At 47.6% G+C, this 26,738-nt stretch overlaps 1 protein-coding gene and 1 non-coding gene across 2 annotated transcripts in view; both read left to right on the forward strand.

The window, feature by feature from the left end:
• PKNOX2 (PBX/knotted 1 homeobox 2) overlaps positions 1-26,738 on the forward strand; it is a gene marked incomplete at its 5' end in the record, with an annotated part of 196,156 nt that overhangs the window by 33,295 nt on the left and 136,123 nt on the right.
• LOC112135581 (U6 spliceosomal RNA) lies at positions 9,097-9,198 on the forward strand. The gene has a single exon (XR_002916846.1). It is a non-coding gene; the product is annotated as a U6 spliceosomal RNA (small nuclear RNA).

Genomic DNA, 26,738 nt, shown 5'->3' on the forward strand with positions numbered 1-26,738 from the left:
CTTAGTAGGAGAGCAGTTTGCTCACCTGCTTAATGCTGGGGTTGGGGCAGGGCTGAAGCTGGGAGCTGGTGTTGGTGACTTCGGGAAGTTAGTTCTCCCTTGCTTCCAAGTCAATCAGTGCTGGCTTTCAGTGATATTATTGAAAGCATATAAAGCTGGTCTGGTTGGCCTTAGAATAAAAGCTTCTGAAGGGCAGGGGGGCCTGGGGCTGTGTGTGACAGAAGTCTTCTGTTTCAAGGAGACATCAGTTCAGTGGTGGTATTCTGCCTGTCCCTGTGAGATCTGGGGTCGGACAAGCACTTTAAACCCACAAGTTGGCTGCATCATCTCTGAGAATTCCGTGACCCTTTCTGGGGTGGGGGCTGAGGAGGCCAGGAAATGGCTTTGGTCCCATTAGTCATTCTGGCGCCAGCAGCCCGACAGCAATGGCTTCTCATAGGGGAGTTGGGGGAGATGCCCATGGTGGGAGGGTGCCATGGGGGTGGGGTGGAGGGTACGGAGGCTGCTGTTCTCATGCCCCTTTTTACCTAGATGCTGCCAAAGGTGGTCCCTGGAACAGTGACCACAAAGTGTCTCATGGGAGGAAGAAGGATGAAAGAGATGGGAATTCTTGTAAATTTTTAATCTGAAAAATAGAGAAAGTGTGAATTAGAATTAATGCAGGTATTAAATATTTAAACTTTCTGTACTCACTTTCATTTTTAACATATTCCTTCCTCAAAAAACCTCAATAACGCTTGTCAGATTTGTTCTCAAGATGCCCCCCTCTCTCCACCTCCCCCCAGGCCCAGCCCCAAAGTGAGACCGCAGGTATTCATCATCCTGATGGAAATGCTCATTTTATTTCTCCTACAGGAACCGTCTGATCTCTCTCTTTATATTTATGCTTTCTCTCTATGGCAGTGTAAATAATTAATGCTGTTATAAACACATCCTATGCAAAATATATATTAGAAAAAATAACTCTTTAATTTGGCATGTCATTTAATTCCATTTTGTAATCATAGCACATGGGCTACAATTAATGCCAGGGCTGAGGAATCCAGCCTGACTGCTGACACTGGCAGAGGCACGACCAAGTCTCCCAGACTGAGGCCCTCTTGGACCCTCAGCTGTTTCTTCTTTGTGTGCTTTTGGTTGATGGATGGAGATGGTGCCCACTGTCCAGGGCGAGGCTGAGAGTGAGTCTGGAAATAAAACAGGAAACTCACTTCTATCTTCAATAGAATGGGGCTAGGGTGGTCCAGGTCTCTTCAAGTGCACTTGGTAGCATTCATCCAAAAGGCTGCTGGGACATTTAGATGTAGGACATTTGGTACATCTTCATGGGGTGGGGGGTGGTTGTCCTTGGACTTTTGGGGAGTTCTCACAAGGATTGGCTTGGGGCACAGTAGCAAAGAGTTTCCTGGGAGTTGGGTTTTATGCATGCATTAATTTAACAAATATTTATTGAGTGCTTCATATGTGTCAGGCATTGTTGTGGGCACTGGAGATACAACAGTGACTAAGACAAGAAATGAACATGAGAATATCCAGTTTCTGAATATTCCACCATCGCCTCTGCTCATTGCTTTTTCCATTCAGTGGTCTTTCTGGCTATCTTAAGGAATCCATCTATCAGAGCCACTGCCCCCTCAGGTTTTAAGAACTCTTGGCTAGTATTTGAATAACTCATGTTCCTGGATTTACCAATTCCTGTGAGTTTAGCACAACCTCGCAAATAAGATTGCAACTACCACCAGCCCTCTCTCCCCTGGGAGGAATCCTGCAAACCGAATGACTGGCATTGGCATTCCTTTCTCCTGGACTCCAGGTGTGGTCTTCCCTCTGCAGGTGGGTGAATGGCTTTTTTGGGAGACTGCAGGTCCTGCCATGACATGGTGTCTTGCACTGCTGATCCTGCCTCTGTGTGTCATCTCAAGGGCCCAGAGACTTGGGGCTGAAGCCTTGGAGGTTTGAATTTCAGCTTTCATGTGGCATTTGTCAGCCTTTCCCCCTATTGAATATCTTCCGTAATTGTCCCACGCCTGGCGCCATTCAGTGTGTGTTCCCAAGCTAAAAAGCCCTCATTCACTTGTGGCTCAGGCTCTCATTAATTCCTTCATGGGGTGGAGAATAATGAGGGGACAGCTAATGCACTCGAAAAAAAATTGATTTTGTAGTTAGCAATTTGCCACTCTTTGTTTGGAAAGCCAGTGTGGACTCCTCAGCCTGTAATTCCACTGAGGAGAAAATTTAAACAATTGGCACCCAGGCCCCAGCCCACCTTCCCAGAGAGGCTCTGATGCACTCTGCATTTCATGTTTTCCAGGATAGGATGGCGGGAGGAAACTTGGAAATCATCACCAGCACCCTGCTCTTCTCCCCTGACTCAAAGCTCTTGGACCAGGGCCTGTATCAGGCATGGGCTGATTCAGGAGGTGGAGATCTGTCTGACTTGAAAGGCCTATGGGAGGAGTTTCCAGGCATCTCAGAGGCTCTTGATGGGCTGGGACCAAAGATGCTGAACCTTAGCTGCCTTGGGGGGTGACACAAGAAGTTCTGCAGGACTAAACCCTGTGACTCGACTTCTGTGTCTTTCATGGGGGCTGATGATCCTGTCTGTGGATTTGGAGGGAAGATGTTTGAATGATTTCACAGTTCCCTGCCCCACCATCCCGTCCTCTCCACTGGGATAACCATGGGACTGAATTCTACCCAGACTCTAGTATATACTCTGGCCTTCCTTCTTAGGAAGGATTTAAGGAGCTCTGAGTTAGTTTTCAAACTTTGCTACAAGTCCAGCTTGGCCATTTTGCTCTGCTTTTAGAAAATGGGCTTTCATCTTAGTAATACCAAATTTCCATGTGTACACCGTGTCAATCTGACAAGACACTCATAATCTCTTTCTGGACATCTCCATTGCTGAATGCTCCCTGAATACAGTGTTCCATGCTCTCCTTTCTTGAATACACCTTCTCCCATAATTTGCACCGGGGTTTCTTCCCTACCTCCTTCCTAAGGCAGAGTGCATATTTGGGTCAGCTCTCAGCCCCACTCCTATCTTCATTTGTTCATTCAGTATTTGCCATGCTGGCACTGTATCTCAGAGCACTCTGCTCACTTGGTTTTCAGAGGAGTCTCAGTTCCTGTGTTCCAGAAGACACTGATTTCAGTTCTGTCTAGACCTTCAATGTGTGTCCTGTCATGAAAATAGCAGAGTTGAGGGAAGGAGAGCAGCAAATTGATGACTTTGTCAAGAAAAAAAAAAAGTCCCCCAAGGTCCATAAGGAGCACCTCCTCCTTGGGCCTTGCTCCAGCTCATAGCCCAGATGTTTTTCCTGGCTCTGCTCAGCCCATGGTACCCAGAAATGATGTGACTCCATTTGGAGCCATTGATGAGCCAGACATACTGATGGGGAAGCCGCCTTTGCCTACCCCCCGTGACAGATGCATCATCGAGTCCCTTGGCTCTGTTAATAAAACCTGCCCTTGCTTTCCTAATGCCCTGTGCTTGCAGTGGCAGGGCCATAGACCTCTCAACGCTATAGTGACAAATCACAGAACACTATAAGCCCAGAGCCCCTCGGTGCCTTTTATTAAACCTGACAAACATCCAATAACCCTGGCCTCATGCCTACTCTCCTACATCATTTGATACAAATTGCATGGAGGCTTGGAGGGAAGAGTGTTTCAAATGGGAACTAGAGCTGGCGATGACAGTGTTCCTGGCTGTGGAGGGCAGTGGGGGTGTGAGGAAAGCTCTCCAGGTGTTTTTCCGTAAGTCTGTCTCAGCATGACTGATCCTGGATCCTTAGGTAATTGATTCACTGGTGGAATGTCTGGCTCTCAACGAATCGTGATAAATGGCATTTGTGAAGCCCTTTACCAATTGCTAAGCACAGGCACACATATTATCTCATTTAATGCTCACATCGACCCTGAGATGAATGCTCTTGTCCCAGTTTTACAATTGAGAGGACAGAGATGCAGAAGGTTTGACTTGTTAAGGTCACATGATTAATATGGGACAACTGGGGCCCAAGCTCAGATCTTGATTTTGTATCCCGTGTTCCTTTGACTTTCCGTTTCCTTCCGTGCTCCTCTCTCCCCTTCTCCCTACATAACATGGAGGATTTGGGCCTTGTTCTACCCAGGACCTGGAGTAAGGATTAAAGAGATGTTCTTTACGCTTTGATCGTCTTGAGTAAAGAGGGCACAGGGACAGCTCTCCCACTTCCTCCAAGAGGAACAGCCTCCTTCTTTGTGGGGTTTCCCCTTCTTTATTTTTCCCACAGACTCCCAGTGCCTTCAGCGCAGGTCCTGGTGTGAACAGGAGAGGAGCAGCAATGAATCAATGCTTTTTTGAAGCCGTTTTCCAGAAGTGAGAGAATTGACTTCTCCGCCTGCCTCACCACACCTTGTTTCAGGTAGTGACAGAAGCAGCGTTGAGCACTGACTGTTGGGTCTGGCCGAAGCGCAGGGAGAACGGCCTGCAAAGGGAGGCAGCCGAAGCCCCTACTGTCACTGCCCATCACTCAAGAGCTTAAGCAGCCAGCTTCCTGCACCAGTCTTGGGTTGAAGAAAACTTGCAGTCTGCCTGCCTAAAAGCTCGCCCAGTCTAGGGTGAGAGGCCACTTGTCAGGCCCGGAGAGACTGACTGTGCTGGTCAGGAAGGCAGCCTGTGAATGAGCACACTCCCTAGGTAGGCTCAGAGTTCAGGGATGGGTGTTTACCTTTGCAGCTCACTGTGCTTCTCGCCACTTGAAATTCTCCTAAGAACCCAGAGGAGCAGCTGAAAATATCCCAGGTTATATGAAAATGAATGAAGGCTCAGCAAACAGAGCCCAGCTTCTGAGCAAACAGCTGAAAAGGCAGGCGGCAAAACAAGAAAAGGGGAGAATGCAAAAGGAGCATGGGCAGATAGGAGAAGAGGGAAGGTGGACCGAGGGGCAGGAGGAGGCGGGTCAGAGCGAGGGCTCTGGCTTGTCTTCTGTCCTGGAGATGCCTCTGCCACCCACCTCCCTATGGGGTGAGGAAAGCAGTGCCAAGAAAAAGGTTCTCAACTTTGGGCTGGATGGAGAGACTTTTTGGGGGAAAATGCCTTGTAGTCTTGTGAGTTCTGTGGTATTTTTCTACAGTGAAGGGAAGTTGGAAGCGAAGGTAGGTCTGGGCACTTTGCCTTCCTAGGAGTTAGGAGGCCTGAGTTCCAGACCCAGCTGTCATGGTGTGACTGGGCAACACCCCATGTTTGTGAGTACAGTTTCCTTATTGGCAAAATGAGAAAGTTTGACTAGATCACGTCAGGGGGATCCTTTTAGCTCTAACATTCTATAGTTTTTGTTTTGTTTTGTTTTGTGTTTTGCTTTTACCATAACTGACAAAGACTTGGATACATATTTGACTACTGTTGAGCTGTGCTAACCACCTTTGGAAGCTTATCTTCCGAGGCACATGGACACAGATGGTCATGTGAGCAGGAACCAGCAGAATAAGAATCTTCTTGGATATTGTGAGTGAGGCCAGGCTGGGGCCAAAGACGTAGCTTCCTGCCAACAGTGGTGAAGGTAGCATCACACTGGCTCTGGAACCACAGGTTAGAGTTGGAGGACCTCATATTGATTACTTAGTGTGTATTCTGTGTCTAAAGCTGTGCTAAGTACTTTGCATTTATTCTCTCATTTACTTTTATACCAATGCTTTGAGCTAAGACTTATTATTATCCTACTTTTATGCCTGAGAGCAATAGAGTAACTTGCCCATGGTCACATAACCTAGATGTCATCCAGGCCTGAAGGATGCAGGAGGTCCACACTCCTAACCACTGCACCACACATACTTTCAGAACCTTATGGTCTCAGGGAAAGATATGATGAGCCTGAAGGGTAAGGGATGTCGAGCCCCACATCCCAGCTCCCTGAGGGGTTGTGTTCCCTCTGCAGAGCACAGAACAGAGTCCCTATATATGAATCCATTGCCTCTGCGGTGCCAGCCCTGTGCAGAGGAGCCCTGCCAGCTCATATCAGACAGCAACTCATGAAACCATGGCCTTTTGTTTGTTTTGTTTTTCACCTTTTATAAACTAGAGAACAAACTGTGCAGCAGCCATAGTGCCAAGAAGGCAGGCAAAGATGCGCGAACAAGGAACATATGGGGATGGAACATGTCGGCTGCAGCTAGGAGGACTTGACCTGAGCCTGGGGGCTGGAGCAGGCCCAGGGCAGGACGCTGGGCCATGGCCTTTGTCTACTCTCTTAGTTGCTAAGCTTCCTCATAAAATATTCTAGGACCTTGGAAGGCTGAATGACCACCTGTGAGGAATGTTGGAATAAATGGGAACTCTTGCTGTAGGTGGAAAGTCAGATCAGGGGCGGTAGGATAACACCCAATTCCAAGATGCTGCACATCCATGTGCATCTATTATGTGCTGATTATGAGCCTGGTGTGGCAGCAGGCCCAGTCCCGGGGTGCAGAGACAAGTAAGACAGCACATCTAGCCATAAATTGCTTCCTTCGGGCAGGCAGTCAACAAATGCTGGATGCCTACTGTGTGCAAGGCTTTATTGTAGGTTCAGAGAATAGTGCTGAACAAGACAAGGGTCCCTGCCATCAAGGATTTCATATTCTAAGTAGGGAGGAGGAGAATGAATAAACAAGGAAGCAACCATGGAAATAAGAAAATGTTAGGTCCTGACGAATGCTGGGAAGAAAGTAAAGCAGGCTCTGGTGGGAGAACGTCTGGGCTGGGTGTTGGGGAAGGCTCTCTAAGGATGGGGATATTTGTACTGAACCTGATGGTTGAGAAAGTGACAGCCATGGGTAGATGGGAGGGAGAGCATCTCAAGCAGAAGGAAAAGCAAAAGCCAAGTCTCTGGGGTGGACCTGAGCCAGTGTGCCTGGGGAATGAGTAGACAAGAGGGAGGATGAAGAGAAAGGAGGTCAGGGAGGCAGAGAGGGTCTTAGGAGGCCACACAAAGCCATTTGGGTCTTACCTGTCTTGGATAAGCCATGAGGACTGCAACGGGGAGAGTGAGGAGAGCTGAGTGTGCTTTAGAAAGACCACTCTGGCTGCTGAGGGAGTAAAGGGGGCTGGTGGAGGCTTTGTTGGCTTAGTCTTGGCCATAGCAGTGGAGATGGAGCAGAGTTGTGGGAGTCAGTTGTGGGAGTCAGGTTTATTGAGGACTTCTTGATGGATTGAATGTAGTTGAGGAAAGGAAGGAACCAAGACTGATTTCTAGATTTTTGGCACCTGAATGGAGAGTTTTACTTAGATGGAGGAGGCTTGGCAGAAGGGGGTGTAGGATCTAAGGGGAGAAATTAAGAGATCTGTTTTGAATATGCCAAGCTCAGGATGCCTTTGAGACACTGAAGTAGAGGTGTTGAGTAGACAGTTGAATGCAGATGTCTGGGTGTCTGAAAAGAGGTTCAGCTGGAGATGGGGATGTGAGAGACCTGCGTGTGTAAGAAGGTCCTTAAAGCAATGGGAAAAGATCACATAGGGAGAGAGAAAGGATGCAGAAAGGGAGAGTGAAGGGGATGCTCCAGTATTTTTAGGAAATGCCAACAGAAGAGGCTGAGAAGGAGTGCTTGCGAAGTATGGGAAAAACCAGAGGAGCGAAGTGTCAGGGCCTGGAGGAGAAAGGTTTTTGAGATCAGCAATTGACCTGCTGTGCCAAATGCTGCTGAGAAGTCAAAATGAGGACAAAGAATTGACCATTTACTTTGGCAAGATATGGTCCTCAGTAATCTTCGTAATTAGTCATCAGTGGAGCGGTGGGTAATAAAGCCTGACTGGGGCGGGTTGAGGAGAGAATGGAAGATGGGAAAGGAGAGACAGTGAGTACAGATGACTCCCTTGAATAGATTTACTGTGAAGGGGAGCTCCAAAAGAGGTGGAAAGTGGAGGAGGGACTTGGGTCAAGGGAGAGTTTATTTAAAGGAGGCTGATATGGAGGTATGTTTATATGCCGGTGGAAGTGACCCAGTTAAAGAGGGAGAAGAGTCCTTGAAATGGCACGGGAGAATGGGTTCAGAGCCCAGTGAAGGTATTGACCTTGGATGGGAGCCAGGACTCTTTTTCTATGGTAATTGCAGGATGGCATGGCCTGAGTATTTTAGTTCTGAGACAGACACAATAAAGGGCTTGTTGATGGGAAGATGGGGTAGTTCTCATCTTATAGAAATCTGTTTTCTGTATGAAATATACTGCAAGGTCATCAACTGAGAATGGGGTGGGGAGGGAGTGTTGGAGACCTGGGGAGAGAAGGAAGTATGAGGTTTCCCCAGAGACTGGGAAATTGAATTTTCTAGGGAAATGTGGTAGTTTTTTCTGACAGTGTTGAGTGAGATTTGTGGTCATGTTTGAAGTGAGTCTAGTCAGAAAATTTGTATCATTTTTCTCCAGTAATGTTCAGCTGCTCTGGTACAGGCCCTGAATAAGTGGGTAGGATACCAGGGCAGGAGTTCTCCTAGACTAAGACAATGCAAGGAGAGCTGCTTCAAGAAACCCAGGTGATCAGCATGGCAGTAGCTGAAGTGTTGGATGGTGGAATCAGAGCTGGGTGAAGAGGGAAGTGAACACATGCAGGGAGAGATGGAAACGGATCATAAAAAAATGTTTTTAACGAAGTAGGATTGCAGAATTGCTGGAGTAAGTAGGGGTGTCAGAGTAAGCTAGGGTGGCAATGGTCCGAAAGTGGGAAGCTGGCAATGTACATTTCGTGGGTGATTCAGTTAGTGGTGTGCCAAAGTCTAGGAAACGGCCACGTAAGTGGGGCAAAAGCTCATGGGATGCCAATCACAGCGGGAAGAAGAAACAATAATAAAGGCTCATTGAAGCTAGGAAGGACAGCCAGCTAGAGGCCAGAGTATCAGACAGGTCATCTTCATGGATTTTGGAGTCTCCAATGATGCTGGCAGAAATAATAATGGAGAAGGAGTCAGCGACCTGAGTGCTAAAGTCATCCATGAATGAGGGGGAATGTCCAGGAGGTTGGTAGACTGACAGCATTTCATACGTAGGAGGGGGCATGAGGTCTGATGACAGGTGCTTCAAGTAAGTGAGCTTGGGTTTTTGAAAGAAGAAAGAGAGATGGTTTAGAAGCTGCAGTGGGGTGCTCGCTTCAGCAGCAAAGAGACCAAAATGGATGTGACACAGAGAAAATTAGCATGGCCCTGCACAAGGATGACACACAAATTCATGAAGCATTCCATATTTTGTATAAAAATACACTTAGATAGAAGGAATAAGTTCTAGTGTTTGATAGTACAGTAGGAAAATTATAGTTAACAATAAATTATTGTATATTTCAAAATAGCTAGGAGAGAAGAATTATAGCGTTCCCAACAGAAAGGAAAGATAAATGTTTGAGGTGATGGGTATCCCAATTTTACACTGATTTGATCATTTCACATTGTGTATAGATATCAAAATCTTACACGTACCCCCCAAATATACAGCTAGTATGTATCAATGCAATTTTTTTTTAAAGAAACTAGCTGGATGTAGTTGTTCATGCCTATAATTGCAACACTTTGGGAGGCTGAGGCAGGAGGATCGCTTGAACTCAGAAATTTGAGACCAGCCTGGGCAACGTGGCAAACCCCATCTCTACAAAAATACAAAAAAAATTAGCCAGGTGTGGTGGCCCATGCCTATAGTCTCAGCTACTCAGGAGGCTGAGGTGGAAGGATCACTTGAGTCCAGGAGGTGGAGGCTGCAGTGAGTTGTGATTGCACCACTGCATGCCCACTTGGGCGACAGAGTGAGACCCTGTCTTAAAAAAAAAAAAAAAAAAACTATAGTGGGAAGCAGGGAAGACACACCCAACTCCCACTTCTGAAGTATATGAGACATAAGAGACAAAACTGTCCCCAACAGAAAGGGCTTCTGAGGAAACAGGTCCTCGCAGGGAAGTCTGGGTTTCCCTTAAAGCAAGAAAGTGAAGGAGCCAGTCAGAGAGACCAGGATCCCCAGAGGGCATGGCCAAAGGCAGTGGGAGCAGCCTGGCGCTGAGTGTCTACCCAGCAGTGCATCAGCTAGGACCCTCAGACTCCCGATGACGGCTCTGGCGAACAGGAAGTCTGATGAGCGTGGTCCTGGAGGGCACAGCAGTCTGGGACTGAGGACCTTGGGATGGCCAGGTCTTGGCTTGCGACGGAGATGCGGTGCCTTCAGTTGAAGACTGAGGGTGGGGGCCGACTTGCTGGATTAGTACAATTGATGAGTAAATATTGGGGTGGTGGACACAGACCACCCTGGAGGTGTTTGGCTGTTGGCATCCAGTAATGGCAGGTGAGAATCATATCACAGGGCATGTCAAAGTAAGAAGGGCATTTAGATATCCCTCGCCAGCTCTTATTTTTCAGATGAAGAAACTGAGGCCCAGAGAGGTGACATAACTTGTCCAAGGTCATCACGCCAATGAGTGGGATTAGAATTTATTCCGAACAGATGCAGGCATAGAGTTTGTGGATGCTGCCGGCCTAAGGCTGGGTGGAGGCACAGGAGGCTGGCGGATGTCTGTTTTCCCAGCCTGGCTGAGCCGGGAGACCACTATGGTCTAGCTGTACCTATTCTCTCCTCGTGGTCACCATGTTTGCCCCCAACAGGGGCATGTGCCTGGCTTGGTGGGACTATTGGAAACCAGAGAGCTTAGATTCCATCCCTGTCATCCCTGCGGCACCTTGGTCAAGTGCCCTGGCTCGTCTGGTTTTCACATCTCCTCTGTGCTTGTGGGCACGCCTGTGTGGCAACATGTAGGTGCCATGGCCTGTGAACTGCAGTGAGCAAGGTTGTGCCAGGACCTCTCAGAACTGGGCCGTGGTATCTCCTGGAGGGGGCTTCTGTCTGACCGAATGATTGAATCATTTACCGTGTATCTACCCTGCACTCAGCCCTGCTTCCATGAAGCTCAAAACCTAGCGGGGAACATCAGACTGGATCTGGAGACTCACAAGCTGATAAAGGAGACCCGAGAAGTATTTTAATTCACCGGCCTCACATGTCAGATGAGGAAAATGAGGCTATGGCAGCACCAGAGTGAGAGCTTTACCCCGGCTGTGAACTCTCGGTCTGAAGCCGTGTGGCTGGTATGCCTCACCTTGCCATTCAACTTGCAGTGTCTGCCCCGTGGCCCCAGCATCTGAGGGGCATCTGGTGGGCCCTGCCAGTCTTCTTCCTACAGAGCACCTCAGAAGTGGAACGCAGGGGAGTCCTGGCCCCAACTCCTAGGCCAACAGCCAGGCACCCAGTCTATGGTGGTATCTGGGGGCCCCTTTTGCCACCCAGAATAGGATGCCAGTGAACGTGGCCCCAATGAGCTGGCTCCTGCCTTTCAGCCCTTCTCTCCTTTCAGCCTGCGCAAGTGTTAAATACAGCATCAAATTAAGCAAAATTAAATACATTTCCATGCAGCATTTTTCTCTTGACTAAATCAAACAATGCAGTTGCCATAGCAACAGCCTCTTCTGAAAAGGTCACCTGCAAGAAACTGTGTTTTAGGTACAACTCAAGGAGATTATGGGGGATTAACTCATTTTATACATATATATTAAATATATATTTTTTTCCTTTAAAGGAACTGTTATGAAGAAATAATATCCAACTGAGCTGGAAGATACCCACAGAAAAAAATTTAAGTCCCCGATAAAGGATTTTTTTTCCTTTTTTTTTTTTTTAACCAGCATGCAGTGGGGTGATATCTGAAATGGCGACTCTGTTTTTACTTGGCTTTAATTAAACCTCAGTCGGGGCTGAGAAATGTGGTGAAGCGAGATAATTGCACTATTCCCAGTACAGTTTTTAAACTCCAGCTTTGATATGCACCTCGTGACAGCCTGAACCTGCACCCAGACTCCTGGGGCTTCTTGAAGCTCAGCTTATAACCACCCTTCTCAACCTGTGTGCATCTAGGGAACAGTGTTGGGGACCTTGAATGGGAAGTGTAGGCTGGGGGAGATGGGAGCCCTGCTCATCTGCCCAGGGGCAAGGAGAGGCTGCACCTTCCCTAAAAATTTCATCTCTGGCACTCAGGGGTTCTCCACTGGACTTGAGAATCCAAACCGTCAGGGAAGGATGAACACAGCCAGTCTACTCAGAAAGAGAATGGGGAGGTCTTCTCTAGCTTTTCCTGTAATTGTGAGAGGAAATGGAATATCTCCAGGAAACCCTTACTGGATTTGAGTGAAAGCGGGCAGCCTGGCGTGGGTTCCTTTGTGAGTGTCACAGGCAGGCTGAAGGGCAATGCATGTTACTGTTCCGTGCTCTCCATCAAGAACCGGTGTGGAGTTCCCCCAAGAAGGAGGCTGTAGTTTCATACATTCACAGGGCCCTACACAGTTTGTCCAGCCTGCCCAGCAATGGCACAGGTGTGGCAGGGCTCTGGCTGTCACGGTGCCAGGGTGAAGGACATCTGTGGCTGAGGTATATAAGGAGTATGTCTGCCCCCTTCCCACTCACCCCCTAGTTCTGCCTGCTTTCCAGGAGGCCAAGAGTCTGAGGGTGTCTGGGTGGAGGGTTCAGATATATGGGGAAACAGGAAACTGGTGACCTGAGTGACCGTCCTGGCTTCCCAGGCACCAGATGAACAGCTTCTCTGGAACCAAAGGTGGATCACACCCAAAGACAATCCAGAATTTGCTGGGCAGGGCTGACAGCTCTCATGTCAGGGTTTCATGAGGCTCAGCTTTGTCTGGAGCTCAGGCCACTTGCTAGGGTCATGCCTCCCCTCTGGGCCTGCAAGAGCTGGTGGCCAGCACCAGCTTAGAGCCACCTCAGGAGGAAAGAGATTGGACTCCCGGAACGTATATGCGTGATATGGCCGTGTGTAGAGCAGGCCCAGCTAACACAAATACTCTTAGAAATGTTCCTTCAGTGCTTTCCTGGTGGCTGACCTGCCATCACGTGAAATGTCTTTCCCTTTCTGTCCTCAGATCCCCAGACTCCAGGCTCTTCTCTTAATTTATCCCAGTGCTAGACAAGGTGGGCTTGTGTGGTGCAGCAAAGAGGGAGGAACTTGCATGATAGGCAGGCCTGGATTTGAATTCTGGCTGCCACTTACCCATTGATTGCCTCTCTTTCCTTATTTATCAAATGGGGATAATAATAGCTACTGTCTTAAATAAGAGGTCTTCACAGGGTTCTTCTGAAGATTGAATGAAATGACCTGAGAGAATGTAGCCGGATAACATAGGTGCTCAATGGATGTTTGCTGAATACTGTATTTCAGGAACATGACTTTTGTACAAAACAAACCATGTGTTTCCTGTAAAATCCTGCTTGCCAGCCGGGGGACAACCACAGAGCTTAAAGAAGGAACAGCAATTTCTAGCTCTAATCCCCTAATACAATCACTGGAGGTTTTCTTGAACTCTTAAGAAAAGCAAATCTACCATTATCCAGGGAAGAATTTTATTTTTAGATCAACTCAGCCCTCTGAACTCACATGAACCCTTAAAAGAAGATCCCCAAGTGCCTAGCCAAACTGGAAAGACCTAGGAAAAGACCATCGTTCCAAGTGGAGAGGGCTGACATTCGAGTTACTCAAATCCGGCTTATTTCCCTTTTAGGACAAGGTGCAGCTGCTGCTGCCATGCCAGTGCTGTTGTGGTGTCTGTCACTGAGCAGGGCTTTAGCCATGCCGCTTTTCTTCTCTGGGGTGCCACTGCTCAGCTTGTCAGATAAGATCTCCCAAGTACCCTCAGAAGACACTTGGCAAAGAAAAGCTGTCTGTCAGCTCCAAGCCAGGGAGCGTTAGTGCATAAGCTTTGGAGTCAAACAAAATTGGGTTTGAAACTGACCTCTGCCAATTTTTAGCTGCATGGCCTTGGGCTGGTTACTTCCTACTAAGAATCTTAGTTCCTGGCTGTAAAATGTGAATATTCTGTTTATCTCACAGTGTCGTTGACAGGTTTAAATGAGATAATACTCATAAAGTGTTCACCACCAGGACTGGCACGTCCCAGTCTCTCAATCTGTGGTGTCATGATTATATCGAGACCAGTGGGTGGCAGGCATCTGAGTCACCTGGAGGGCTTGTTAAAGCACAGATTGCTGGGCCCTCCCTCTGGGGTTACTGATTCAATAGGTCTGAAATGGAGCCTTGGAATTTCCATTTCAAACATGTTCCCAGGTGATGCTGCTGGTACAGGGACCACACGTTGAAAAGCATTGGTCTCTGTCATCCAATGAGGGAAATATTTGACCAAGATCCATGACATTTGAGCTTTAATAGGTATCCGGCTTTGTTTACCAAAGCTTCCAAGTGGGTGTAGAGGACCAAATTTAGACTAGTGCTGTCCGGTAAAACGTTTTGCAATGATGGAATTGTTCTATGTCTGCGCTGGCCAATTTGGTAGTCACTATTCACATGTAGCAATTGAATACTTAAAATGCATACAGCCGAAGGAATGAATTTTACATTTAAATTTCACATAGCCAGCCGGGCACGCTGGCTCATGCCTGTAATCCCAGCACTTTGGGGTGCTGAGGCGGGTGGATCGCTTGAGGTCAGGAGTTCGAGACCAGCCAGGGCAACATGGCAAAACCCCATCTCTACTAAAAATACAAAAATTAGCCGGGTGTGGTGGCATGTGCCTATAATCCCAGCTACTTGGGAGGCTGGGGCAGGAGAATTGCTTGAGCCTGGGAGGCTGAGGTTGCCATGAACTGAAATCACACCACTGTACTCCAGCCTGGGCCACAGAAGGAGACTCCTTCTCAAAAAATATATAAATAAAAAAATAAAAATAAAATAAATAAATAAATTCCATATAGCCACATGCAGCTAATGCCTACCATCAGATAGCACAGACAAGATTCTCACAGATAGGGCTTAGTGAAGGCATAACTATTAACCAGGGAAATGAATGGGTAAGCGGCTGACACCTCAAGAATGGAGATTGGGGTCAAGACAAACATTGCAGCCACCTGCCCCTTCAGTGTGTTCCCTCTACCTGAGACCTTCTCTGGAGAATTTAGGAGACAATTTGAAGCTTCCTCCTTTTCTCCTGTACTTCAATATCTAGGTATACTGCTCTCTGGAAGAGGCAGAAACAATTGAAATATATGACGCATAGGGCTTGAACATCCAAGTGGAATAAACAGTGATGGACCTCTTAGGGACAGTGGCAGGGTGAAGATGTGTCAGAGCCACGGCCTGTGTGTTTTCAGGATACAATAAAGTAAAGATGTTTGGAAGGAAGTAGAAATCAGAGAGCAGCGTGATTTGTTCTGGGTTGGAAGAGGGAAGAACAGAAGTGTCAGTTAAAAAGAAAACTTTTGACCCAAGACAAGACTAGGGACAATTTGAAAGAGGGGAACTCATTCCTCCAGGTGGTGGGGAGTGGGGAAGAAGGGAATCATGTTTGTGTCCAGGATAGAAAGGTGCTTGCTAATTCGAGGCATTTCTGAAGGTGGGAAATGAGTCAAGTATTATAATACTATTCAACAGTCACCCTGACAGTGTTTGCTCTAAAATGTCTCAACTCACACCAGTCCTACTTTGCTTGGGAAAGTGATATAACATGGCAGTTAAGATCATTGGTTCTGAGAGTCACTAAGATGTGGCTCAAAATTAGCTGTGCCACTCACAAGCTGTAGGACCTCAGGCAAATGATGTAACCTCTCTAGCCTTGGTCTCTCCATCTGTAGATGGAAATAGTAACCGAACACACCTAAAGGGTTGTTTTGAGAATTAATGAGATAGTGGATCTCAAGTGCTTCATGTAATGCCTGGCACATGGCAAGAGCTTTGTAGCAGCCATCATCTCTTATTACGATGCATACACCACTGACTTCCCTCCTAGTCTCTGCAGCAAGTACCCCCATGGGCTGTCCCATTAGGGCAGTAGGAGGGCTCTGCCTCTGGGAGCCCTTCCCTGAGAGTCTGAGAGTGTCTTATCCTGGACCCTTTGCCAAGGTAGAGGTGACCTCTCAGCCCGCTGCTCCTCAGGGGTGCGCCTTTACTTCACAACAACAACCAGGATAGATTGTGGTGCGTGTTAGTGCCAAGACACAAGAAATAGCATCGCCAGAGAACCAACTTAAGCCTGGCCTGATTTAGTACAGAGAAAATGACAGCTGCTGTGCTCGGCTGGCTTCCACCCAGCAGAAGGCTATTTTTTGCAAATAAAATGGTAAGTTGCTAATCAGAAAGATAAATTAAGAAGCATTAAGATAATGATGGTCTAATCACCGTCCACACAGAGAATTGCTAGAGTGAATATCCAGGCTACCGAGTGCTTGAGCGCATTTGGTGATTATTTGTATTATGAAGGGAATGATGAATTCCAGGCCTGGAATCAATTTAGCTTAGGAAACCCACAAGACCAGCCTCCTCAGAGAGAGGACACTAGGGACTTCTGGAGGTCATTGGGCCCCCCTGCTGTCTTCCACCCCCAGCTCTGAGCAGCCTTTCCCAAACCATTCTTGATTTCTGGCTGTTTCCCTACTGAGGTTCCCTGGCTTCTATGGGGGCACCTCTTGGTCCACCTTTTTGGGTACCTAATAAGCTTCTGCTTGCTTGGGGACTGATTGGGTGGGAGGCTTTGTTCTACCTTGAGAGCAGCAGAAAGAGCCCCATCTGGGAGCAAGTTGCCACATAGCAGAGAAGGGGATCCGGGCTTCCCTGGCCCTTTCTGTGGGCCACTGGGGAGAAATGCTGTCCCATAGCATCGTGGCGCCTAAAGCAATCAAGCCATGGAGACTTGCTCTTCTTATCCTTTAGCTGAGAACTCAAGGCTAGGGGGGTGATTTGTCCAATATCGCAGAGACAGAGCCTGAACCAGGACTCAGGCTGGTGCTCCTACGCACGGTCTGCTGCTTTGAAAAGGGCTCTGGTGCTAAACTGAGAAGGAACGTTGAGAAAACACACCCCAGATTCCCAGTTCTCTGCTGAAGCTTCATTGAGAATAAGGATATTGAAGGGTATTAGACATGAACTAGAATAAACAGAGAAGGCCCAGTTCATAGAGTCTTGACAGTTAGGTTAAAGAGTTTAGATTTGATCTAATGTCGGGATATACATCATTTAACTTCTCTTAAGCTTCAGGGTAGCCTCAGCTGTATCTTCATCTGTAAAATGGGGATAATAAATGGCCTAACCTCTAGATTTGCTATGAGGCTTAACTGAAAGCTGCATTTAAAATGCTGAGCTTCCTATCATTCCTATTACTGTGAATAAATTCAGTAACGACAGTAGTAGAGGTGACTGCAGCTAGATTCTAGGCAGTGGTGTGCTGGAGCCAGCTGGTGCCAGCTTGCAAGAGCTGATTGTTAAATTTTCAGAAATTTTGCAAGCCAATGGTTAAACACAGCCATTATTAACATTAAATTACAAAAATTTGCATTAAATAAATTCTATTAAAAACACAGGTAATAAATACTCCAAGCTCACGGCTTCCTAAGCACTTCACTACCATCCATGCCCTTGAGGCTCTTTCCATCATCTCTGTAGGGTGGAAATCCTGGGTGATGGTGTGCTGCTTTGCATCTCTTCCCTCTTCACATTCAGCAACTTCACATTGGTAGCTTGAAACTGGCCATGGTGGGAATATTATTCCAGAAAGCCAGCTGTTAAATATTTACCAGCATACTACTGGTCCTGGTGTGTAGAGCATAAGTGAGAGATAGGGCAGCGTGAAGCTGCATGAAGGACTGTAAGAAAGGCCCCAGCTCAGGGCGGAACACAGAGTGCACACTCCGTTCATGACGGAGGTACTTGTAGATGCACAGGAAGAAAGGAATTGGAAAAAAAAAAAAAAATACAGATCTGGGGCCAGGGGATGGAGGCTCACAGGTAGCCTAAAAACAGCACAGTTGTAACTAAAGGAAATAAGAGGGCTTCACAAATTTGAATTCCTGAAAACTTGCATGTCAACAAAGGTTTAAAAAATCAAATCTTATCCTAAAGGTATTAGGAAGCTCTCACTGAAAAATCCCACGGTAAATAATATTGTAGAGAAAAGAATCCTTTTGGAACATAAACACTTCCTCTCCAACAAAGTGAATTTGGGGTAAAAATGGATTTTTGCCCAATTTCTTCAAAGTAAGTTTTGCTAGCCTACCTAAGCCTATTGTGCCTGATGTGGGCACAGAGCAACCTCTGTCCACCCCCTTGGCTCTATGCCACCCCTTCGCCACCCAGTGAGGTTGCAGGGAGAAGGGGTGATGAGCCCTTCTCCCCACTGCCAGGCCTGATGTCACCTGCCGGGCCCTGCTGGCCCCCAGCTGTGTAGCGTGCTGGGCTGGGCGGAGCAATGGCCAGAGCAGTGCTTTGCAGCCTGTTCTTCCTCCCTTGCCCCAAAGTTCCTTGTGAATCTGGGCTTGGGTTCTGACTGGGAGGGACATCTGCAGCCGTAGATCTTGGCCTCTTTTTGTTTCAGGGCCTGGCATTGCCGTTTGGCCAGAGTCTCCCAGTCCTGACTTGGTCAGAATGTGCAGGGAAGAACAGCGTATGTTGTGAGTGTGCAGGCAGTGTATGGCCTTAGGTTCTTCTTGGCCTTCTAAAGAGAGAAAGCGTTGCTGATCCTTTCACCCAGGAAAACATGTGCTGCACGTGGGATCCTGCAGCTCACTTGATCCTCCAGCTTCTGAGGTCTCTGATGCCTGTGAATTTGCCGGCTGAGGAGGCCCTCTTTGTCTCTGACCTTTCTCTTCCTCAGGCATTTGCTGTTGACAGTCTGACGACATTAATCCTCATCAGGTACATATTTTATTATCCCCATTTTGTAGATGAGGCAACTGAGGCACAAAGAGGTTCCTCAGCTTGCTTAGGGTTGTGTAGCTGGTAAGTGGTAGAACTGAGGCTCAGCTCTAGAGCTGTCTGACCCCAGAGCTCGGGCTGAACCACAACACAGTGCTGTTTAGAAGGTAGCCATTGGAAAGAAAAGTAGCAACCCTTCAGGGGAGGATTCAGGTGAACCCCAGCTCCACTAGCCTGACTTAGCAACTCTGGGAAACTCATAGCAAAGACCAAGCCCCTTCACAGAGCCACAGTGGCTGCAACCTGGGGAAAGGGTGTGCTAGCAGCCAAATGCTCCAAGGCCCTTATGGAAACAGAGCCTGACTCCTCTGTCCCATGTGGCGGGGAGGAAGGGGTGTCTAGGGCCTCACCATTTCCTCTTCCGTCTTTAGCTGGGGCAGTCACTCCCTCCCAGCTCCTTCCAAAGCTTAGTCTACAGGCAGACCCTGGAGCAACACGTGGTGTTGGGCTAGTTCCCGGCTGAGTGGGTGGGGGAGGAAAGGGGCTGGAAATTCCTGAAGACTCAGTCTTCTGGGGAACAAATGAATCTTCCTCCCAGGTCTCCTCGGCAGCTGCTGAGCTGCAGAATTTATGGAAGCCCTTCACGCTTTGTGACAGACTGCTAATGAAAGAGAGGCCAGGCTTCTGCGTCTGCCTTCTTTGGTTTCTAATTTGTCCAGGGATTCTATCCCCAAGTGGGGGCAAGCGACTTGGAAGCCAGGGGGGCCGCACAGAGCCCTGCAGCCTGTCAGCAGGGCTTGGCTTGAAAGGCCCCTGCTGAGGGCCACCCAGGGGGCAGAGGGTTGCTCCCAGCTCCAAGTACCTGCCAGGGATGTGAAACATGCTCTGGGATTAATGGGAACCAGATGGGCAGGACAGCCCCTCCACCTGGCCTCCACCGGAGAAATGCTCAGCTTTCTGGCATTGTGCTGAAGCTTTTCTTAGGAGTTCTCTGAGACTGTTTTTTTTTTTTTTTTTTTTTTTTGCTCCAGGCCACATGCCCGGGAACAGAAGCCGGGAGTCCTGGACCTTTCTGTCCAAATGAAAAGATGAGGAAATTAGGAGGGGCCTTAGAGCTTGCACCATGTGAGGCTTCTCAACCCAGGCTGCGCATGAGAATCACTGGGGAGCTTTTGAAAACTGCCTGAGCCTACCCGAAATCACTACATAAAAATCACTTGGGAAGTGGTCCAGGCGTTTTCTTTTAAAAGCCTCCCAGATGTTCTGATGTGCTGCCCAGGTTGAGAACCACTGAACTCTTCTCCATCACAAACACTTCCTGATTGAGGCCGTGGTGAGCCCGAGGTCACACAGTCAGAACTGAAGACCCTGTCTCCAGCTCCCTGTGACAGCTTGTTCTCCCACACGTTCTTTCGAGTCCTCATGGCCCATCGGCCCTGCAAAGTGCCAATTAAAGATCATAGTCACCCTTTTATGTCTGCCTTTCCAATTTTCCTTGCCAATTTGAGGCCTTCCCCTCCTTGGAACCGGCAGAGGCACGTCTCCTGTAGGAAGCACTGCTGACCACCGCAGCGACTCTGGCTTCTCACGTTGTGCACCATCCCCAGCCTTGCTACTCCAAGTGTGGCCTGAGGACCAGTGGGACCCGCATCATCGGAAAGATTGTGAGAAATGCCTTAGCATGTGTCCACTCAACCCAGACCCCCTGAATCTGAATCTGCATTTTAGTGAGATCTGCAGGTGCTTTGTATGTATTGCATAGATGGAGAAGCACTGATATTTGTTGAGAAACACACACGCTCTATCAGATTCATTTGTGTAGATTCTGTCTCCACGGTAAAATTGCCTTCTTCTTGAGAAGGAGGACCATGAGTTACGTGTCTTGCACATAACATATAACAATATAGCACAGTGCAAAGCACATAGCAGGTGCCTTTTTCCATTTCATTGGCCTGAGACAGTCTCTCCCAGCTGCTGTGGTGTAGAGATCTCCAGAGGATGGGCAGTGGCAGGAAATCCTCATCCTTCAAGTGGAACCCATAGCAGACTGGGGCCCTGTTGACCAGGGGAAATCTCTTAGCTCCCAGGTGGCAGACTCAACAGTGGAATGAGACCCAAAATGGGGAGGAGATGAGCCTCCCCTCGTGACTGACTCCATGCCACGTGCTATAGTGGGATACTGCTCTCTTCCCACCTCCACCAGTGATCTAGGCAGACAATGCAACATTGTCCTTCAGTTTTCTCCAAAATGGGAATGACAGTGTCTACTCCACAAATCTTCTGAGGTCACTTTGAATTTTGGACATCTAGAAGGTATTCAGTAAATGCTTTGAATGAGGATCAAGCGAGATCACGGATGCACTTTGCTACCTCTAGCCTTATCTATATATCAGGTCATTTTCTTATTCTTCCCTTTCCAGTTTTTTGGGTAAGCAGAGACTTCACTCTCATCCCTGAGCTTTCAGGCTCTGGGTCAGATTTGACCAAACAATTGCTCCTGGAGTTGCAGCTGTAGTCTCCATGGAGGAAGAGATTGCTACTAAAAACAAACAAACAAAAAACCAAATGTTACCCAGGCCAGAGCAGGGGTATAGTCCAGCCAGGACCGATGGAAAAGGAGATAAAGGTGGGACAGAAGACTAGAGCCTTAAATCACTGTTCTAAAAAAAAATTGCTGCTCACCACTGGCATGTCACTCGGTGCTCATTAACTGTGTAAGCACCTTCACCAGAGGCCCGTGCAGCCTGGAGGCTTCATCCTTTGCCCAATAACTGTTAATCAGCCCACAGCAGCAGCATCAGCCCTGGAGGGCTGGGTCTTTCCTGGCAACCACAATCGGTTTCTATTTCATCTAAAAAAAATAAAATGGATAGGATGTTGTATTCACTCGCACCCCCAGCATGAAAGAATGGAGGATCAGAGCTCCTTCTCAGCCCCACCCCCACCTCCTGATGAAAAATTAACCAGCTGCGCTGAGTGAATGAATCCCTAAAGGGGAATGAGGTCTCTGATGTGAGCTGAACTGGGTTCTGGGAGCTCCAAAATCCTCCTGGTTGTTAATTCTCCAGCCCCTGGATCCTTGGAGCAGCTGCGGACAGGTGTCGCAGCATGCTAATTGGCCACCCCTCCCAAAGCCAGCTCTGCCCAGCTACTGCTGGAGCGGAGCCGGCCTTGGTCAGGTTTTTGATGTGATGCAAGTTCTGTATGCTTTTGGGGAAATGGAGTGGCTTGAAGCACATTTTTTGTTTACTTCTGTCTCCCTCTACTCTTCTGTGGGCTTCCTGAAGACAGAGACTGAGGGTTTTTTGCATCTGAATCAGAGTACCTTCTAGATCAGACACAGTAGTGACTATAATAAAGGAATGAATAAATGGGTGAGTGAGTCAGGGCTTGACCGTGATCCAAGAGTCTACTCCACAAGCTCGATTCAGGCCATGGGACACCATTCATTTGTTCATTCAGTCAGTCAATAAACATTCATTACGCAGCATGGTAATGAGGAGCGTGCCGTTCATTCATTTTTTAGTCTCAGTCATACATTCATTCAACAAACACTAGGTCCTGGGCCTTGTCCTAGTGTCAGGAATACAGATAAAATGCTCATTCTCTGCCCTCAGGATGCTCACAGTGTGGTGGAGAAATGGGTCAGTAACTTGAACATAACAAGATGCCTGTGATAACAGCCTTGAGAGTGGATGCCTGAGGTTCTGTGGGAGCCAGGGGAGGGCGCCCAGCTCTGCTAAGGAGACAGAGCAGGGTGTCATATGGGGGATGCAGATATGACACCTGAGCTGACCCTAGAAGGATGAGTAGGGGTTAACCAGGAGAAGCTGATGGGAGAAGGGTGTTTCTGGCAGAAGGAGCCGAGACAGATGCAAGACTACACCCCGATACCATGTCATGCCAATGGCAGAGGCAGAGCACAAAGGGGGTCTCTTCCCACTTCTTGCCCTGAGCTGCCTCATTTTTCCCAGACCCAGCTCTGGCAGGCTGGTCCTGTAGAAAGAATAGGGGACAGGGTCACAAGACTTCAATCAATTGTCATCGCTCTCTGGGCCTCACTTTCCTCGCATGTAAAGTTGGAGGCAGATGAGTAGACCCTAAGAATCAGTGCTCCCCATGCTGCAGGTATACAACGGTCCTTCTCCCAGCAGCTGGCTGGGTGCCATGGGGAGTGGTATGGAGAGCCAGTCCCACTAGACTTTATTCTAATACTCCTCAGCTTGGACTCATCCCCTTCTTTCCAGTCCAGGCCGGGCAGGCAGGCTCGAGTGTGCTATGTGAGCTCCCAGGACCAAGGTGCACAGAACTCTGTCTCCTAGAGCACAGACTGAGTCATCTTCTTAAATCTTAGGCTAGCCACTGTGCAAAACAGCTTAGTGGTTCCTCCAAATTGAAACATAGAATTACCATTTGAGCCAGCAATTTCACTCCTACATATAATTCCCAAAGAACAAAAACTAGGGACACAAACAGATATTTGTACACCCATATTCATAGCATCATTATTCATGGTAGCCAAAAGGCAAAAACACCTCAAGTACTCATCAACTGATGAATGGGTAAAGGAAATGAGGTATATCCATACAGTGGAATATTACTCAACCATCAAAAGGAATAGAGTTTTGAAATATGCTACAGCATGGATGAACCTTAAAAACATACGTTAAGTGAAAGAGAACAGACAAAAAAGGACAAATATTGTATGATTCCACTTACATGAAATATCTAGAATAGACAAATTCATAGAGAAGAAAGTAGATTAAGGTTACTAAGGGCTTGGAGGAGGTAGAGATGGGGAATTATTGATTTAAAGGGTGCAGAGTTTCTGTTTGGGATGATAGAAAGGTTTTGAGAAGAGATAGTGGTGATGATTGCATGATAGTCTGATTGTAATTATGGCACTAAATTGTACATTTAATGGTTAAAATGGCATATTTTATGTCATGGACATGTTACCACAATTTTTAAAAATCCTAGGTTAGCTTGTGCAGAAGACTCACCAATCATACTTCATCTAATAACCCCTCTCCAGTCCGCCTCCCCAGCAGGCCTTTCTCCCCGGCTTAGGTCGTCTCTCAGCATTGAGTTCTGCCAGACTGGTGTGTTTCATTTTTGTTTTTATTTCCTACATCTGCATCTGCTACCATCTGCTCTCTGGGGCTTGTGCCCCTGACAGCGATTATTTGTACACGTAAATCAGAAAGTCAGCGACAAAGCTTTAATGACAGTCTTTTTGGAGTGGCAGTGGCAGCAGCAGGAGACAAGCCAGTGCCAGCCCTCACTGGGTTCCCTCTGATGTGATGCTGGGTGGGGTGGGAGTGAGGGGGCTGACCCTATCTGGTCCAGGTTCGGGGAATTCTTTCTGGAATTAATGTTGATTCTGGGTTCTGGGGGCGCTGCCTCTGTTTCCTTCAAAGGCAATATCCATTTGTGTATCCTTGGCTCTTGCTACAAAGCTGGGTTCCTAGTGGGTGCTGCATTGAAGACTGAGGGAACGGAGCATGTCTAGCCATGTGTGGGAAGGCAGCTTTCACTCAGGAGGCTGGCCGCAGCCACCCCTTCCTTTCTCTCTTCCCTTTGCTGTTTATCGGGAACGTTGTAGTCCTAGAGAGAAGGCTGAGGTTTCGCTCAGACCATGTCCACATTGCCGTATACCTGAGAAGTGCTTGCCCTAAAAGAGAGGAAGTACCACCTTTCAAGACCGGAGGTATTCATCCGCTCTTGATGTGCATGTACGGTGTGGAAGTGGGGGTCTCGGAGAACCAGAACCCACAAAGTGGGAGACTGTGCGTGTTATTTGGCTTGGTGTTTTGCGGGGAGCGTTGCATTCAGCCTGGACCACCTAATCTTGTTCACAGGCCAACCCCGAAGGGAAAAAGCAAGATGCCGGACAGCGTGGTAGAGTGTGCTGCCATTTATGTCAAAACCACACATGCTTGTATATGCATAGAATCTCCCTGGGAGGCAGACATAAAATTATAACAGTAATTGCCTCTGGGGGTGGGGTGGACGAATGGGGGATTCAGGGTCAGAAGTAGAAATATTTACACACACACACATAAATGTACACACACACACAAATATATACATATATAATCCATACTGCTTAAATTCTGTACCATATGCTTTTAATTACTTAATCACAGAACAAATTGTAATTTTTTTAGGCAAACCCACTTATGTGGGCGGGTGGATGACTAATGGGGCAAGCGGGTGAAATGTAGCTCTCCCTACCTCTGATTTCTTTTAGTGTTTTTCAGAAGGAGTTTGGAGAAGCAGAGAGTGGCTCTCCTGTCCCTGGGGAGCTCACCACAGTGTTAGATGTTACTTGAATTTCTTTCTTGGGAAGAGATCTTCCTTTTTCAACAGTCTGTTTCCTTGTTCTTTGTCTGGCTTGACAGACACCCCAGGTCTTGCATCTGGCAGCCTTGCCATCTAACCCTCTGGGCATCTAAGTTGTTATTACTTGAGACTTTCTAGAAGATATCCCTGTTTGTTTTTTGCAAATCTTGTCTCTTTAAACTCAGGGAAGAATCAGGCCGCGTTGATGATCAGCCTCATGTGAAGTTCCTTTTTTTTGGAGTAGTTGACACACACACACTCACACACACCCACACCCACACTCACGTACTCACACACAGACACGCTCATACACACACGCTCACACACACTCACTCACACTCACACACACACTTTATCCCTGGAGAAATGGAACATCTCCCATCTCCCTCTTACTGCTTACTCAAATGTCTTCAAAATGGCTGTAGATATTACCTTTAATCTTATTTCTCCCAACATTGATTGAAGGAGGAAAAAAATCCAGAATGCTTTGGAACAATTTTGAGCAATGAAAAACTGTGTTAGGAAGGAAGTCTCAACTGAACTCTGTTGTAGACTGCCACTAATGTTATAATAATATTTTACTCAAATAACAAAACTTCCTAACATCACTATTCTATTTAACTTGTCATTTCGGACTATTATTTCCATGTTAACTACAGGAAATTAACACATTAAGCAGAAACACAAATGATTCCTGCTTGAAGTTGTTTTTGATATTCCTGTTAAGGAAGCCGTTGTTATTGTGTTTTCATTTCCACAAGTATTTAGGGGGTATCTCCTTTGGGACACCTAAAAGCCTGAGGTAAGCCCCCCATCTTATGGAGCTTGGCGAAAAGGCATGAACCAGAGCTGGAGAAGACATTCCATAGCTAGGTGGCCAGAAGAGAGGTACAGAGAGGAACCCAATTCAGCATGAAAAGAAAGGAGAAGTCAGTACTGAGTAGAGAAGGTGGGAGAAGTCGGGCTTGGAGGAGAAAGGAGACCTTGGAATTGGGTTGTAGAGCATTTAGGGAGGCGGAGGTTAGGGGACAGGGTTGGGTGGAGAGGCAGCATGGCAGAGCATTGCCAGTGAGTAGAAAACATGAGTCAGCCCTCCACAGTGGAAAGATTAGTGTGCATAGGGACACTGTGGTGAGATGGAAAAGATGTGGGCTTGGAAGTAAGAAAGGCCTGAACATCAGCCCCCAGTCTGCTCCTCACTAGCTCCACAACCTCCAGTAGTCAGGCTTATGAAGAGTCCACTTCTTCATCTGCAATAGGAACAGGTTAATATTTACTGTGCAAGGCTGTTGTGCAGATTACATGAGATGAAAAACAGCACAAACTAGACGCCAACAATTGCTAGATCCCTTCACCACCTGCCTTGCGTGGAGTATTGGGGCTTTCTGAGAGTGAAGGGTGAGGCATGACTGTGGAGAGGAGTAAACACCAGACGGAGGAACTGGAACTCTTCCTTGTTAGACATGAGTACCCACTTGGAGTTTTTGAACAGGAAAGTGAACTAGTCAGGGTCATGCTTTAGCTGGGTCAGTTTGGTGGTGGCCTTCTGGAGGGCTGGCCAGACAGTGAAGCTAGAGGCGGGTCCACAGTGTGGTGCTGCAGACATTCAGCCATGGGGCATAAAGGAACATTTCATATATACACACACATCTATGAGAGGAGGAATGAACCAAAGATGAATCTAGGGCTTGGAACCAGAGTGCTAGGACA

Source organism: Pongo abelii, chromosome 9 (genome assembly GCF_028885655.2).
Source record: "Pongo abelii isolate AG06213 chromosome 9, NHGRI_mPonAbe1-v2.0_pri, whole genome shotgun sequence".
NCBI classification, from domain to species: Eukaryota; Metazoa; Chordata; class Mammalia; order Primates; family Hominidae; genus Pongo; species Pongo abelii.